Raw genomic sequence first — 18,517 nt, 5'->3', positions numbered from 1 at the left:
GAAGGGACTTAAGAAAGAAGAGGCGGGGGTAACTGGCCTGTGGCTGAAATTGGTGGTAAGCCCGGGGGTGAAATTCAAAAGCCTTGTTTTCCCCCAACTCTGAAATATTTGCAGATCACTTAAGAGAGAGGAGATGGTGGGGCAGAAGATGCTGATGAATCCTCTTCTGTCTAGTGGCCAGGTAAAAACTCAAGGCCGAGGTAAGACTGGGTGTACTTCGGTTAGGTAAGGACCCTACCAATAACCACCTTACGGGCAGCACATGAGAAGCCTTTCTTATGCCCACGACCTTAACTATTACCCTTAAGAGACAATCTGGGAAATCAAATGCTAATGCCTAACTTTAAATTTTCTTCACTTTATAAGAGGTTTTACTATGTGGGAGAACTTCTTATTTCAATACCTTATGAACCAGTCTAGCTCAATAAGCAAAACCATGCTCTAAGACCATCACTGTGTCTCATATGAATACGAAAATGCCACTACAAATCAAATCTAATACTGCGACTCAGGTGGGAGAGAAAGAGGCCCATTTCGATGTGCTCTATGGAGTACTGGTATCCTTAAGGTTCACCGATCATGCCAGCTGGTTGACAACCTGCATAGAACTGAGAGCCCCTAAAGCGCTGGGAACACCTCACATTCTAATGAGGAGACTCCTAGCCCAATGTCATGAGGGTAATGCGGCAACATCAAGGAAATGGGATGGAGATGGCCTGTCTCTTATAACTCCAGCTTACATTCATTGGGTACCTCCTTGTGACCTCAGCTTCTCTTAGGAGGCAGGGAAATTTTGGCTTCCTTTCCTTCAGTGAGAAAAGCCCAGTTTCCCCAGACTGATCCTTCCTGCTCCACAAAGAATTACACAATAAAGTAAAAGAGAAGACATCGTCCCCATTCCAGTGAAGAGTCTCATCCAGAACTCAGCAGAACAGTTCATGTCTATTAGTAGTTTGCATTTCATTCGTTTGTGAATTGTTCCTGTCCTTTACCAATTTGTTTAGGAGCCCAGAATTTCATTTATTTTTTTTTTAATTGAAGCACACTTGATTTACGTTTCAGGTGTATGTACACACACACACATTTTCTTTTTCAGATTCTTTTCCATTATAGGTTATTCCAAGATATTAAGTATAGTTCCCTGTGCTATACAGTAGATCCTTGTAGTTTATCTATTTTACATAGAGTAGTGTGTATCTGTTAATCCCAAATTCCTAATTTATCCCTCCCCCGCTTTCCCCCTTGGTGACCATAAATGTTTTCTACGTCTGTGAGTCTTTTGTAAATAAGTTCATTGTATCATGTTTTTAGATTCCACATACAAGTGATATCATATGATACTTGTCTTTGTCTGCCTGACTTCACCTAGTATGATACTCTCCAGGTCCATGTACCAATTTTTCTGTAGGGGTGGTATTTCCTATTGATTTAAAAAGTTTTTTACAAGAAGAGTAACTTGCTGCAAATTTGCAAGGTTGTATTTTTGTGTGTGGTCATTCAAGAATGTGTGTTTGGTCACATAAATGTTGTCAAACCTATAAATTTTTCCTTTATGGTTTCTGCCTTCAGAGCCATGTTTAAGAGAGCTCTACAGGGACTTCCCTGGTGGTCCAGTGGTTAAGACTCCACACTCCCAAAGGAGGGGACAAGGGTTCGATCCCTGGTGGGGGAACTAAGATCCCGCATGCCACACAGTGTGGCCAAAAACAAAAAACAAAAAACAAAACAAAAGAGCTCTACAGGCATCTATTAGTACTACCCCCGCCCCCGTATCCCCATCTCTTGAAAATGACAATTCACTCAATCAATGACAATCGAGAATCCATCTCCCCCTTTCCTTCTGACACTATGACAAGAATCCATGCCGGAATCTTTCTTCACTGAGTGTGTATTCTCTAATGAAAAAAAATTTTTTTTAACACTAATGAATAGTGTAAGAAAAATCCATAGATAAATTCACAATACTTACTTTGAAAAGCTCTGGGCAACTTTAAATAGCTTTTTAAAATCATTAAAGGGCATTCTTCTCTTAGTTCAATTACTATACTTTTCTTAAAAACCTTTAGCTGGCATTGTCAGGGAAACGCTCCATCCACAAATTCCCAAACTTGCCATTTCACAATTTCATTACCGGGATTCCCATTGCTTAACCCTTCTCAGTTCATTTAATCCATTAGACTCCTTATAACCTGTAACCCCTTATCTAGATTGGATTCGATATTGCTCTCATTAACATTCTAGACCCTACAATCACATTGACTCTTACAAATATTAAATAGCTAACATTTTCCAAATGCTTATTATGTGCCAGGTCCTAGGCTAGGTCCTTTATGTATTCTGTACTTCACTGACTGCAAGATGTACCCTCTCCTAACCAGGAAATTTACAATCAGTGGTATGTTGTGCCTAAATGATGGTTTTTTCCTCAGTAGTACATGAAATAACATCTTACGATTAACAGCATCTTAGATGAAATATGGAAGGATAACTCATCTCATCTTTCTATCAACCCTGCGGCTGATACTATTATCTCTATTTTTCAGATGAGGAAAGTGAGGTTCAAAAGTTAACGGTCACAACATTGTAAATCAACTATACTTCAATTAAAAAAAAATTAGAAAAAAAAAAGTTAATGGCAGCTTTCCCAAAGTTATAAAAGAGCAAGTCAGTGTTGGGGGATGGGACTTAAACCCAGGCAACCTGACTCTAGAACCTCATTTCTTAGCCTATTTTCTATCCCTCAGCCAGAATCATCTCTGCCAACATTCCTCTCCAATCTTACTTTCAGGCCACCAAGTTACACTAAAAAGCAACAATTACTAGTCTACTCTACAGCTGCATCAAACCTCACCCCAGGCTTCCTCCCACTGTTCAGCCTCTGAATTCGCCATAGATTTCCTGGCACATCACCTACAATGGTTCTTCCAAAACTTGTCCATTATTCTTAAACTTCCAGTACCATTTTCTGATTCTCCCGGCTCACCATCCCAATGAAGGGACTGACTTGCCTCCGACACTACTGGGAAAACCAGCGCAAGTTGACAGGAGCTCTGTGCCATCTGCTTTCCTCTCTCGGACCCCATTCTGCTTCCTTCTCAGACAATCTCCCTCTTTACCATGACTCATATTTTGTCACCTGCGCTCCAGATCACTAACTCCATCATCTTTGATTGCTTTCTGTCCATTAACTTCTTTCCCTCAACCTTCAAATAAGAAGTCGTCTCATCAATTTTGGAACATAAGTCACTCGAGGGCATAGAAGACTGTTTCTCATTTCTTAATATACTCAGTCTCTTCACCTCAGCTGCATTCACTTGATTACCCTGACCTTCTCTCCTTCACCCTGAACCATACAACATGTGCCCCCTTTGAACCTTCCTCTGGACTCTCTCTTCCCTTGGCTTCCTGGTTTAACTTCTCCTCTGACCCCACACCCTTCTTCCAGTTCCTTCTTTTGTCTACTTCAAACATGCCTCTCTCCTTTCTACCACTTCCTAATTGTGGGCATCAATGGAAGATTCAACCCACCAGCTCTCTGTTTCTCTGTTCATGATCCTCTCCAAATACCCATCCATTCCTGGACGTTCCACCATCATTCCCAACAGATCACTACTTGGCATCTACGTAAAGCTCCGAGCCCTTCCCTAGGCTTTAGCTTAGTTATGTATCTCCAACTTGCCTGTAGAATACTTAGATACCCCACCTTAAATTCAACCTGTCAATTCTAATTTATCATTCACAGAATTTTTATTCCTTCCACAACCAGTTCTTCTCTATTCTTAAGTAAAGGCTTTATTAATTTTCCAGCCACTGAGGTTGGAAACTTAAGAATAATGTGACACCCCTCTTTCCCATTACTCTATAGCCAAATAACCACCAGGTGTCTTTTCACTCACAAAACCCACCCCATCAGAGAGAGAGAACTCAAAGCGCTTTCTTATCAATCTCCTGGCATATGGGCTCTACCCTCTCCAACCCAAACTGCAAGTTCAAACACCTTCTGTGACTTCCCCATGCTTCCTTATTCTGGCACGCTGAGGCCCTCAAATCCTCATCCTCAACTCAACCTTTCCAAACACCTCTCCCAGCTCACCATACGGGACCCCATCAGGAATACTCTCTGTGGTCAGGCAGAGCTGCAGACTGGCCTCCAGATCTGTGCTGTCCAATGTGATAGCTCATTGTTAAACAGGTGGCTGTTTAAACATAAACTAATGAAAATTTAAACTGCAGTCCTCAGTTGCACTAGCCACATTCTAAATGCACAACAGCCACTTGTGGCTAGTGGCTACAGTGCTGGACAGCACAGACACAGCACATTTCCATCACTCCAGAAAGTTCTATCGGACAGCGCTGCTCCCAACACTCCTGGTTACCTTGAGTCTTCCACGCCGCTACTCTGCCCAAATGTCTCTTCCTTCTCCCTACGCAAACCCACACATCCTTCCACACCACAGTGGGCCTCATGTGAACTGTCTGTACAACTTACCCCTATACTACCCTGCAACAACTTGTGATGTTGCATTTAATTTTTCATTTTTGTGGGTCTCCTCACTAATTACTGAGCCACTCTGAACTAACAGACTCACTAAGTGAAGCATATGCTCATTACCACACTGCATCAAAATTATCAAATAAGGAGATATTTAATACCCCTCTCCTCCATTAAAAAGACATGTTTTCCTTCAATCTAAACAAAAGATCTTGCATTTAGCTAACTAAATAATGACTTAATTTAATGCCTAATTATAATACTTGAAAGATAATTAGTTCCCTTTTCTTCTTGTGGTATTCGAAACTGAAAGAAAAAAAACTATAAAGGTCTGAAATACTTCCACTTTGCATAAGCACACCGCAAAGAAACCACAAAAGATAGACATGGAGAGGAAAATGAATGAACAGTTTGAGTAACTATACCCTAACTATCTGGAATTGTAGGAAAAAATATAGTACAGCTGCCCTAAACTGAAGGGGAAACTACAAATAAAGCATTAAAAAATTACACATATAAATATATTTTTGAATCAAAAGCTAGACCCCTCTATCCTCCTTTTCGCAAACATGACATAGTGAATATTTATTTTCATCGTGAGCTCAAAAGCATATAGATGCATAAGTAACTGCTGTGTATGCTGTATGTGTTCCTTGAAATCCAGGCTTGTTTGTCTCAAGAAAATTAGTTAAGAAATCAATCCACCAACCATAGACCTGGGTTCTATATAAGGCTCCTATGTGAACACTAGGAACCAAGCAGAGAGATTTGGGAGAATTGCCAGGTATAGATTCCCTCAAACCTTAGAGAGTTTGATGCTTTATCTTCAAGAGGGAATGTTCTCTAAAGTTCTGATTTTAGCTCATTAAAAAATCACAGGGCTTCCCTGGTGGCGCAGTGGTTAAGAATCCGCCTGCCAATGCAGGGGACACGGGTTTGAGCCCTGGTCCGGGAAGATCCCACATGCCGCGGAGCAACTAAGCCCGTGCGCCACAACTACTGAGTCTGCGTGCCACAACTACTGAAGCCCTCGTGCCTAGAGCCCGTGCTCCACAACAAGAGAAGCCACCGCAATGAGAAGCCCGCGCACCGCAACAAAGAGGAGCCCCCGCTCGCCAAAACTAGACAAAGCCGGCGCGCAGCAACGAAGACCCAACGCAGCCAAAAATAAAATAATAAATTAATTTTTAAAAAATCACAAAGATGTTAGATTAAACTGCTCAAATACTGCAGTTCCCAGTATCAGCCTAAAAACCCGATGCAGCCATTGGAGTTGAACTGTTTTTGAAAGATTGGCTTTTCCCATCTGAAAGACAGCTTTCCTTATGCAAATGAATGTTCTACAGGGCCCGCTCATTTCTGCAAGTCAGCGAGCAATAGCTGTAAATGTTACTTTTTTGCCTAGGACTAGTAGTACATCTCTAAAACTGACATTATTTTAATAATGAACACCATAGTGAAGATTTTGACTTAGATTTTAAGTAAATACATTCATGCAACTTAGTTTTTTTTTTGTTTTTTTTTTTAAAGGCAGTAACTCCAGAAGTATTAAAAATACTTCAGGTATTTTTGCAGCAAATCAGATGACAGGTCACCAGATTAGCCTAAATAGTTGCAATACGACGTTAATAGCAGAAAAGGGGGAGAAAGAGTCAACAGTTTTCAATTCGAGGCAAAATGGAGATGCCTCTATTTGTTATCAAAGCACTTCCTGCTAATGTTGGTACCAAAAATGAAGACCAGAGCCTCCAGGCTGGTGAACACATCAAGGTGATATGGGGATGGGGAGCCTGGAGAGGGCATGGAGCTCAAGGCGCCCTTCCCCCATACCTTGCCCCGTGCATCTCTTCCATCTGGCTGTTCCTGAGTTATATCCTTTCATAATAAACCGGTAATAGTAAGTTTTAAAAAAAGAAAAGAAAAACCACATACAGAAGTACAATTACACAGAATACTTCATCAGCCTCAATGTCATTTTATAACTTTATATTTCATTTCTAAATTTTTATATTTAAATTATCCCTTTTCTCCTTAGACCTTTCCAATTCTCTCCCTAGTACCTCCTAACTCCTTCCCTAAATACCCCAATCTCTGACTTTTGGTTAGGAATATGATTTGTTTTTGAGAGCCAAAAGAGGAGATTTGTACAGCAGACTTGCCTGATTTAATTTGAACTTCGTAGAATCTCGGATCTACCATTTCCTAGTAAGGTCCCATTGACTAAATCAGGCATAAGGCGTTTCTTTTCCATCTCTAAAATTAAAAAAAAATCAATTTTAATCTGTAAAAAACATCTCTCTGAGGTTGTCAGACTTTTTGATTCATACTCAGCTCAAACAATGTTGGGTACAAAAAGTTAATATCGTGCCAAAAAATTCTTCTTTCCTCCCCTCCCCAATTAACACTGGATATGCTCAGACCAAAGGCCCAGGAGCACAGCGAGTGAGGAAGGAAAAAACAAACAAATGGGAACTTGACAATGACACTGATCCAGGCGCAGGCTTTCCCTCCTCCAATCACTGTACGGGTGACTTCAGGCAAGTCCGCTATCTTCCCCGGGCCTCGGATTGCTCAACTTGACAGGAACGTCAAAGTAGCTTTTAACACTCAATATCTCTATTCTTTGTAAAGGAAATTACAAATCAGTGTTTATGAACACACTTGGCAAGGCAGTCCCATGGATGTCCTTCGCCTGAAATTTGGGTACTTCTGTGCACACACAGGCTTACCAGGGCATATAAGCATTTTTGGATTAGAGGATGGGAGTGTGATAGGGGATCCAGGGTTTCATCAAATTCTTAAATAGCCCTGACCAAAAAAAATAAAAATAAAAATGACTGAACTGTAAGACTATACAAAAGTAGACATAAATGTAAAAAGAGAAAAAAAATTCCAAGGAATTTTCAATGAACTATTTGCATCTCAAGGTGCAGTGTTTACCAGCTAAAAAAGACTAATTTTAATGAGATAAATTGAACTACTAGAACTTTCTTTTTTAGTACAATCAGCTTGTGATTATACAAGAAAAAAGCAAGGGGAAAGTGACAAGAATAATCCAGAAAAGCAGAGATAAAACCAATTTGGCTTTGAAATGCATTACTTTTATGTCAGATTTAGTCTTCCAATTATGTTCTGCTTAGAGAGGTGTTAACATTATGTTTCCTTTCTTAAGCACTTAAAGGAAGACAACAGAAGATGGCCCAGAAAAGCACAATAGAAGGCAAAGTTGTCTAAAAGCCTAAAAAATAAAAGCAAAGTCATGTCTATACCAGAATAATAAAGCCCAGCAGAACAATGATTATTCAGGTATTCTAGATATATATATATATTTAAAAGTGAGGGGACTTCCCCGGTGGTGCAGTGGTTAAGAATCCGCCTGCCAATGCAGGGAACACGGGTTCGAGCCCAGGTCTGGGAAGATCCCACAGGCCGCAGAGCAACTAAGCCCGTGCACCACAACTACTGAGCCTGCGCTCTAGAGCCCATGAACCACAACTACTGAGCCCATGCACCGCGACTACTGAAGCCCGTGCGCCTAGAGCCCATGCTCCGCAACAAGAGAAGCCACCGCAATGAGAACCACGCGCACTGCTACGAAGAGTAGCCCCCGCTCACCACAACTAGAGAAAAGCCCGCGCGCAGCAACGAAGACCCAACGCAGCCAAAAATTAATTAATTAATTTTTTAGAAAAGTGAGGCTGTAGAGCGAGCTTGCCTTGTTCACTTCATGGCTAAGAATATAATCACTAGTTATGTAGCCTGAGGCAAGACAATGAATCACTCAGAACTCAGTTTCCTTATCTGTAAAACGTGACAACAACAGTACTTGGGGAAGTTTTGATGCTTAAATGAGATATGAGTATTAAAAACAAGGACACAGTAAAAACTCAGAAAAAAAATCAGCTACAATTATTTCTCCTACCCAAAGCTCTAAATCAAATTAGAAGCCATGACACCAATGATAAATATGATTGACAGAAAAGTCAACCTCATTTTATGCAGTAGCTTCAACTGTCACTTCCAAACTTTTATCTTAACAAGAGCAACTAGGAAGTAGCAAAATTAATTGACATATCTCTTTCTCCCTTCGACCCCACAAACTCATCCACAGAGGTAACAAGCAGAGAAGCAGCTGAAAGGTGAGTAGAAAGTGAGGATGAGGAGAGGCGAAGGGTCTAGAACAGCACTGTCCAACAGAACCTTCTGTGATGATGGGAATCTTCTATGCATACATTCTCCAAGGTGGTAGCCACTAGCCACATTAGCTACTGAGCACGCGAACTGTGGCTAGTGCTACTGAGATGAATTTTTATTTTAATTTAATTTTAATTAATTTCAACTTAAATACCCACACATGGTTATGGCTACCTAATTGGACAGCACAGCCCTAGATGACTCATAAATTGAATAAGGATTGCCAGAAATTTCAGCAAAAAATAAGAATCTTCTTTTCCTGAATTGTTTATATGTTCAATTCAAATATCTCTGTTTCCAGTGGAGACCTGGTAACTATGATTAAAGAAATAACGTATCAGCGTTTGCATCAATACAGTGCAACTCAGTGTTAATAAAAGGATCAGAGATGTGAAATATATGGTCCTCTGATATTTTATAAGGTCCCTAAGGCCAAGTTAAATTCAAGCTCACATGAAGCATGATTCAGTGCATGGATCAGAGCTGCAAAGGTCCTTATCGGCACCCTCAAAGCATCTGTTTCTCCACTACCAAATGGAAAGCTACTTAGACGATGCAGACTGAACATCCCTTAATTTAGCTTCAATTTTTTCAGAAGTTCAGAGTTCTGTAAGCCTTTCCCCCTTTTCAGAAACACTAGCGTTCCCTGCCAGTTTGGCCTTTCCACTATAAACAAAATCCATGTACCACCCATATCTGAAGGATAACGCCAGACTCCTGCTTAGCCGCCCCTGTAATATGGTTTAATTATGATGACTGAACTAATAGGCTGACATCATAGACTTTTACAGGCTGACCCCATGTCATCCTGATGTATCATTTTGCACCAGTTCAGTGCTGTAAATCAATTTAAGATCTCAAGCAGGTTGAAAAGGCTGGTAATGATGCTTTCTCTGCCGTCTCTAGAGACTCTACATTATACACAACTTACATTATTTATAAAGCCTCAATGATGCTTCCATTAGCCTTGTAAGACTACACAAATGAGATCTTTTATACACACACAACTTGGCCTTGATTATGTAGGCGACTGCAGCTTAAATATACTCATCTAATTACACTCAAGTTTATTCTTTTTCCACTCTAACCAAGTTACTAAACCCAGAATTACTAGAAATCAAAATTACAAACTGCAATTTAGTTTTCAACTAATAAATGTATTTGGAAAAATGAGACTTACTTCCTCTTAATGCTTTAATGAACTTAGTAGAAAAAAAAATTAAATTCCAAGAGGTGTAAGAAGTTAATATTTTAAATTGCCTAAAAACTGTCATTTCTCTAAAATGCAAAGGTCATCAGCTCTTCAAGGGTATAAAACCAAAGGATACTGCAAAAAGGAAAAATGTATTTGGTTACATACCTACGGTTGGAGGGGTCAAAACTAAATCAAGGACAAATCCCTACCGTCAGAAGAAACCCGATCCTGCCTGGATCCTCCAGAGGCTCAGACATCACCCACCTCTAGAAAATCATCTCCCACGACCCTGGTTACAGTTTCCTAAGAACTGCAATATTACACAAATGTACACCACCTGCACAGAAATATCAAATAACTACAAATGGGAAAGAGGGAGGGAGAGGGGAGGACAAACATTTAAATCAGTTACAGCATATTTAGGCCTGGCACCTCCATCAGAATTAACACTGATGCAAAATTATTTATACTAATTGAAAATCCCGGGGCAGTGCACATTGATTCTGCCCTGATTCTTTTTCAATCGTGGTTCCAATACAGCTCAGCTACCTCCAATAAAGCGTCAAGTGGTAATGAGAAACAAGATGAAAAATCAACATGGGCAGAGAACAGTTTTCTCATTGTGCTACTGAATGCAGGCATGTTATCCACGGCAGGTAATGGAAGCGAGAAACGTTCTGAAATAAAGGCATTTTGCGATTGAGCTGCTTGCTAGGAGTTTCAGTAAGAGGAAGCACATACAGATATCAGGCAACTTCTGTATCATTCCACCTACTGTGAAATTTCAGCTACAATGGCAAGGAAACCTCAGGGGAAAGAAAGAGGCCGGCTGTCACAGCACTCACGACGACGATGTTTTCTCGGGAGAGGGCTCGGAGACGCGCCTCGATTTTCAGAAGGGAAGCGCCCGGCCGGGGATCTTGCAAGTGCATTGAAACATGGTCCGCGCCGCAAAATAAACAAAAGCCGCAGCTACTGTAGTTGTAAGATCCGGCAGGCATTTGTTCCCCCTCCCTTCCCAAAGTACATCAGGGAACCGCTCTCCCTGGAAGCCTTCATATATATTAAGCAACGAGAAAAACAAGCCCACGTCTGTCTCTCTCACACCCTACACCACCCCCCCCCCTTCCTGCAGAAACAACCCCGAGAAACAGTAACAAAGACCGGGCGCAGAGTAAATGAACAGTTGCTGCACAGCGAACTCACAAATACACATGCAGTGAGGCAATCGAATCCGGGAAAGGGAAAGGAATGAGACGACACTCGGAGACTCCGGGGGGTGTAGGCGGAAGAGAAAAAAAAAAATTACGCGCGCCGCCGCCGCCGCCAAACCTTTGAATAAATGAGAGGGAATTTCAGTGCGAACTTTCCTTGACCTCGACCCCCTAGACGCTAGTGGGGCACAGGAAGTAGCCCGCCCCGGACGCAGAGGGACCCAGGGCACCGGGTGTCCCCCTTACGCCAGCCCCGCTCCGCGGAAAGGGCAGCGCCGGCGGCCGCCCTCCGACTCCCGCAGGGGTCGCCCGGGCCAGCGCGGGACACAATGGGACCGCGGGCCGCGCCGACGGCCCAGGCTCGGCTGCAGGAAGGGAAAGGGAAACGGGCGGCGGGCGGAGGGGGAGGGTGGCCGCGGAGGGCCGGCCGCGGGCAGGGCCGGGGGCCGAGGAACGCGGCTTCTCCACCGCAGACCCAACAAAGACGCGGGGGGCACACGGGCCCGAGCCTTGCCCGGCTGGCCAGGCGCGAGGAGAGGAGGAGGTGGCAGGCTTGCTCCTCCGAGCGGCCGGGAGGCGCCATCATGGGGGGGGGGGGAATCCCCGGTCTGCCCCGCCCGGGGAAGAGCCCCCTCCCCGCCGCAGCCCGCGCCGCCCGCCCCGCGCGCGATGGTGGCCACCCGGCCGGCCCGCGCCCGCCCCAGCCCGCGGCAGCAGCGGCGGCGGCGCTGGGAAGCCGGGGGCGCCGAGGGGAGGGCGGGGACGCGACGGAGGGGAAAGTTGGGTTCGGGTCTGTTTCGTTTTACCGGGTTGGCTGCGCGCCTGTCCACGCGGGCGCACGCGTTGGCCGGGCGAGCGGGGTCCCCCGCGGCCCCGGTCAGGCCGGCCGGGCGCTGCGCTCGCAGGGTCCCTCCCCGCGCCTCGGCCCGGGCTCAGCGGCTCGGCCTCTCCTTCCTCCTCCCGCCCGCCCGCTCGCTCGCACACTCGCTCGCTCGCTCGCTCCCGGAGCCTGGATTGATCTGGTCGCGCTGGCGTCAGGGAGTCGGAGCCGCCCAGCCTCCACTCCTCAGCTGCCAATACCCGGCGCACTCGCCCGCCCGCCTGCTCTCTAGCTCGCTCACACGCGCACTCGCGCGCGCTGCCGCTCCCGCCGCGGCTGCGCGACCAGGGATCCTCTCCAAATTCCCGTCCCCGCCGGCGCGAGCGCTGGGCCCGCGCCGCCTCCCGCGCCGCCAGCCCCACGCCCCGCCGGTTCTAAGGAGAAAACACCACAGCCCCTGCCTCCTTTAGTCCCGGGGGAGCGGACTCGGTACCTTACCTGCCGGTGAAGTTCCGAGTTCAATTTTTATTTATTTGAAATGTTCCTCGAACACGTCCACCGGGCCCACCGAACCGCTCTATAAGCGTGGAGTGCGTTTTGACAATTACCTTTCGAGCCTCGCCTTTTTATGTCTAGTTTCCTTGCCCCTCGCTTACTCCTTAACGATTTGCAAGCCCCAGAAGTTGCAAGTACCCAAAAATGGATAACCTAGTAACTATTGCATGTGCTTGTAACAAACCCTGAATCAGTACGTGTGTTTTATGCCAATTCGGGATCTAATGATTCCAGCTGGTTACCTCGCTGCTCCAAATAATGACAGATGCCACAATAGAACTTTAAATTTTTTTGATCCAGTTTCTACAATCTTTTAGATGACACCAACCTCCCAAAATAAAAAGGAACTAGCTCCCAGATACCTGATCTGCGTAGACATTGAAAATATTTTTTTATAAGATTTCATTTTTCTCTTGGCCAGCTCTCTTGGAAGCTGGCATGAAATCTTGGATAATTACCATAATGTTGAGTTATGTTTAGAGGCGAATAATTATTCTGAGGAATAAATTTCACATGTACCAAAAGAACCATTACCAGCAATATTTTTTTAAAAATCCAATTAATGGTACTCTCCAATTGTTCATGTACTTTTTACACGTGCACATTCCATTTAAAATTCTTATTTATTAACTATTTTTTAATTTCTGCATTCCATGTTTAATTGTTCTAAGGAAATGCAACAAGTCCCCCAAAACACATAAAATACTGTTTATGTATAGGTCAGAATATTTCTGCTAATTTCTTCATTAAATGATTTGAGCACTTACAGGTCAATTCTTGGGCCTCATTTTCCCAAAAAATCAACTTTTGATACAGTTATTCATTCTCTACTCCTCAAAACAGCAGTTGGAGTGAGCCTTATTAAATGCCACTCCCATCAGATCGCTCCTCTGCTCAAACCCTCCTTTGATAAATAGAATGTGCCGTATCCATACAATGGAACATTATTCAGCCATAAAAAGGAATGAAGTACTGACACGTGCTACATGGATGAAACTTGAAAACGCTATGCTAAGCGAAAGAAGCCAGACACCAAAGACCACAAGTTGTAAGCTTCCATTTATACAAAATATCCAGAATAGGCAAACCTATAGAGACAGAAAGGAGAATGGTGGTTGCCTTTGTTTGGGGGAATTGGAAAGGCTGGAGGGGGGGTGGTGATAGCTAACGGTTATGGGGTTTCTTTTGGGGGTGACAAAAATGTTCTGAAATTAATTTGTGGTGATGGTTGCCCAACTCCGTGGATATACTAAAGCCCACCGAATTGTATACTTTAAGTGGGCAAATTGTATGACATGTGAATTTTATTTCAATAAAGCAGTTAAAAAAAAAAAAAAAGACATGACAACTAATCCTTGTTTGAATTCTGGATTGGGGGAAAAGCTATAAAAAGACGTAGAACTGTTCATTTTTTTAAATCTATAGATGATCTTTCCCAGCACAGCCTAGTAGCCCCAAATGATAATTACTAATACTACACATGCTGTGAAATTTGATCTTGCCACTTGTGCCAGTTATTTCTTTCAATGGTAATAGAACATTGGACTGTTTTCAAAAGGACATTATTGGGACAGTTGTGAAAACTTGAACGTGGGTTGCATATTAATATCATTGTATCCAAAAAAATCCTCCCTTGGTTCCCCATTTCACTCAAAATAGAAGTTCTCACAATGTGTACAAGAGCCTACATGAACTTTCCTTCCCGTCTTTCTTTACCACTCTGACCTGGTCTACTCTCTCCCTTGCTCTTTCCTCGAGTCTCTGTGGCCTCCTCACAAGTCCTGGGACCACTGGGGCACACTCCCACCTCAGGACCTGTGCACACCGGCTGTTCCCTCCCTGGAAAGCCCTTTCCGCAGACGCCCACGTGGGCCTCTTCCCTCGGGTCTTCACTCAAACATTCCTGTCTCAGCGAGGCCCACCCTGGCCACTCTATCTAAAATCTCACACACACACCCCCCGCCCACCATATCCCGCCCAAATACACACATTTTATGTCCCCTTTCCCTGCCTGGTGTGGATGTTTCGCTCATCACTACCTAAGTACTTCCTTCACCAAAACAGCAGGATTTTTTGGTCTGTTCTGTGCATCTCTGTACCCTCAGTGCCTGGAGCAGAGTCCGGCACCTGCTGAATAAAGGAATGAGTGAATGAATCAATCTAGCACTGTTCAAGTCACAGGGGATATGGTGCAAACAGATACAAATCCCTCAGTGGGGACAAATAATGAATAAATACACAAATATGCCAGGTGACTGTACATGGGATGGAAGCCAAAGGGTAACAGGCATGGGGAATGGGGGCAGTTGTGTGTCCATGCGGGTAGGGAAAACCTTATTGACAAGAGGTCCTAGAGGAAGAGGGAGCATATCACATGATCTGCAGGGAGGGTTGCCAAGTACAAAGACCCTGAGGCTGAGTCTTCTTCCCCCTTTCACAGAAGAGCCAGGGGCCGGAGCCCTGAAGCAGGGAGAAGCTAGCACAGAAAGGAAGGCAGTGTGTGGGCCCAGATGCACGAGGGCTGGTGGCTGTGGAGCTGGGAACACAGGGACCTTCTCTTCTCTCTGCTTCTCTTTTCTTGGTGAAATAGCCACGGACCCTACTTCCGGAGAAATGGTGAGGGTGGAAGAGGTGCTGGAGGTTGGAAAAGAGAGGAGCACATATGAAACGGTTATCTTTTGGGAGAGTTTGAGAGCAAATGAGCCATGGAAATGTGGTAGGATTGCCAGGCAGCACTATTAAGTGCCCATTTGAGGTTAGTGGTCATGAATTTAAAGCAAGGCCAGTCAGCATGGCTGTGGCTTTTCCTCCAGCCTCGGTCGGCCTAAAGGGGCAGAGCTGGGGTTTTGCAGGTGGGTGTGATGGAGGGAAAAAGGGTCAGAGAGCAGAGGGTGTAGGCAGGGGAGTGACTCTGGGGAACTGTGATAAGCAGAGAGGTGAAGACACGGGAGAGTGTGCTGATGATGGAAAGATGAGAAGATCAAAGGAATGAAGGTGGGAGGAGGGGAATCCAAGAATTGCTGGAGCAGGGAACCACCCCCAAAAGCTGGGGAACAGTCTGAGAATGGGATGCTGGAGATTAAAATCATGGAGCTGGGACAGTGTGGGATAGTGCCAAGATCTAGCAGTGTGATCAGAGAAAGTGGATGGGCTGAGCTAGGGAGGAGGACAGGATCCTCAGGGAAAAGGAGATATCAAGGGACCGAAAGCAAGTTAATGATGCTATTTAAGCAGTTTGTCTCCCCCTGCCCCAAATCAATTACTAATCATTTACGATAAGGTGAGCCCTTAAAATTGGCTGCAAATTTTATATATGCAAACTATGAACCCCAAAACTTATTTTTTTTAAATTAATTAATTAATTAATTAATTTATGGCTGTGTTGGGTCTTCATTTCTGTGTGAGGGCTTTCTCTAGTTGTGGTGAGCGGGGGCCACTCTTCATCGTGGTGCGCGGGCCTCTCACTATCGTGGCCTCTCTTGTTGCGGGGCAGAGGCTCCAGACGTGCAGGCTCAGTAGTTGTGGCTCACGGGCCCAGTTGCTCCACGGCATGTGGGATCTTCCCAGACCAGGACTCGAACCCGTGTCCCCTGCATTGGCAGGCGGATTCTCAACCACTGCACCACCAGGGAAGCCCCAAAAACTTATTTTAAGAGATGGTTCTACTCAGAAAAATAAATGCAATGTAGAGTTTGTGTATCAGCTCCTTAAATGAATTTAAGTGAATTAGTTTCCCTGGAACAAGCCTGCCAAGGATCACTGGTGTGGTATTCTTCACATTAAAAAGGGATACTCCTTTTATTTTGTATCTAGGTGAGAGGACGGATGTTCACTAAACTTATCATGGTCATCATTTCATGATGTATGTAGGTCAAGTCATTATGCTGTACATCTGAAGCTTATACAGTGTTGGATGTCAATTACATCTCATTAAAACTAGAAAGAAAAAAAAGGCAGGAGGCAAAAAAAAAAGGGGGAGGTGTTCCTGTGATAACTGTGGTGGGGGGAATTATATATTTTTGATGCTGAAATCCCTTTATTCTCTCATCACACCCTTTCCTCCAGAGAACTTTGAACCGTTTGTAATTATAGACGTATTTAGGCATGTTGTTGACTATTCATGGGAAGACCCTATCAGCCTTCTAAGTTATGTGTAGGTGGGAGCTCTATCTAGTTAGTTTCCCACTACATCCCCAAAGTTTGCACAGACCTATCACAGTAGACACTCAAATATTTGCTGAAGGAATAAATCTCTAATAGAATGGCTGTGAAAATTCCAATTGGTGTCTTTCTTAGAGCATACTTCACAGTAATGGTTCTTTCTCATTATTGTCCTTACTCTCAAGTCTAAATTTCAGATCTAATTATAATTCTAAGAATTTGCAAAAAGTTGTTAGCCTTTTTTCTAAGAGTTTCAAAACAGTCTGTATACTATGTAAAAGTTCTATGTGAACATTTGATGGTAAATATCATGGTGACAGTAGAATTTTAGACGAATTTCAACAGTTTCTGAAGTCTGTGGGGCATTCTATAATCCTTGCTTAGAATTATTCTCTCAGACCACATTTCCAGTCAGGGTCAGGTAGCATTTGCAGCATGCAGACACAAGCCTTTGAGGACTGTTCCCTCCTCCATTTTCCTGCCACACAGAACTTCAATGTTGTTATTCCCCAAAACTCACAGTGAATATTCAAGCTACTGAACTCCTAAACTGTAATAAATCGACAGCATTCTTTTTGCTTATCTGACCTCTATTAATTCAACCATTATTAACAAGGCTGATCCCCAGTTTTGTGAGCTTACTACGTATCATTCAAACTGTTTCCAAATTCACCTAACAAATGTTCAGACCCCCAGTTTCTGCCAGGAATGAATGGCTCTGCACTAAACTGCTGAACTGTCACATCTACTCCTTGCCAATTAAATCATATGGGAGAATTTCCACAGGTCCATCCCTTCCATGAGATATTCACTTCCCTCTTGAAACCCTCTCATGTCCTTCCTGTCCCATGCTCCTCGTTACTTTGATCTCATGCCTAGACCTCTAGGGTGGTCCCCCAATCCTCCTCCATGCATCAGGTAACCCTTATATCATTCTCGTTGCTGAAATAATCTCCCAAGGGGAGTGGTTTCAGCATGTCATTCCCCTGCTCAGAAAAGTTCAATGGCTTAGCAGTGCCTCCCAATAAACTTCTAACTTCAAGGCCTGGTACCCAAGGTTCTCAAAGTATGACCCTGACTCACATTTCCTGCCTGGTCTCACTCATACTCTCACACAGACGTGGGTAAATTTGCAATGGTATTGTATTCCCCCAAAGCATCTAAATAGTATATCCTGTGTTCATACTTTGGCGTATGAACCAGAAGCTCCAGTTTTCAAAATCTGACCTATTCTTTAAGGTCCAACATCATCTCTTAGATATTAAACAGACAAACAAAGTTACTTTTTAAAGTTGAGATAGATGATGTATTGAGCTCAGAATTCTCATTTTAACAAATGAGGGAAATGAAAAGTAATTTGCCCAAGGTCAAAAAACTAGTAAATGGCAGAATCGGGTCCAACTCCATGCCTCCTGGGCCAGAGTTCTCTCTTCTCTATACCATAGCCCCATCCCCAGGCCTTCTCTGTTCCTTAGCTCTTGCCGTGCCCCATATACTTGGTTTGTATCTATTGCATGTCAAATATCACTCATCCTTTGACATATTAATTATATATCACAAGGCACCATAAGTACATTATAGGGATGGATGAATAATACTAGCCTTCTCTCCCACAAAAAAAGCTAGTTTTTTTCTCCACACTGACACAATATTTCGCTAAATTAGTGACACAGATCTCACTAAAGGGCCTCATCTGACTGCTGTTCTGTATCGAACTCATAATAGCCAGAGTTTACTGAGCATTTACCTGGCACAATGCTAAACACTTGAGAGGAATCATCTCATAGTCTCAGAACCTCCCTATGAGATAGACGCTCTTACCCTCATCTGCTGGTAATAACAGTGCCTGACCAATAGGGTTTGTGGGGAATAATAATCGTGGTAAT

At 43.8% G+C, this 18,517-nt stretch overlaps 1 protein-coding gene across 2 annotated transcripts in view; it reads right to left on the bottom strand.

Moving 5' to 3' along the window:
- Positions 1-12,172, bottom strand: part of SMAD1 (SMAD family member 1) — an 81,706-nt gene extending 69,534 nt beyond the window's left edge. Inside the window, exon 1 of one of the 2 annotated variants that reach the window (XM_068542567.1) lies at positions 11,902-12,172. The gene's annotated coding sequence lies outside the window, so the exon portion shown is untranslated. Of the gene's footprint in view, positions 1-11,087; positions 11,146-11,901 lie in introns of those variants that run through there. The other variant, XM_068542570.1, reaches the window with a different exon arrangement.
- Positions 12,173-18,517: the final 6,345 nt, after the last annotated feature.

This window comes from Eschrichtius robustus, chromosome 4 (genome assembly GCF_028021215.1).
Source record: "Eschrichtius robustus isolate mEscRob2 chromosome 4, mEscRob2.pri, whole genome shotgun sequence".
NCBI classification, from domain to species: Eukaryota; Metazoa; Chordata; class Mammalia; order Artiodactyla; family Eschrichtiidae; genus Eschrichtius; species Eschrichtius robustus.
The sequence above is the reverse complement of the archived record's forward strand: the minus strand, read 5'-3'. Positions and strand labels throughout refer to the sequence as shown.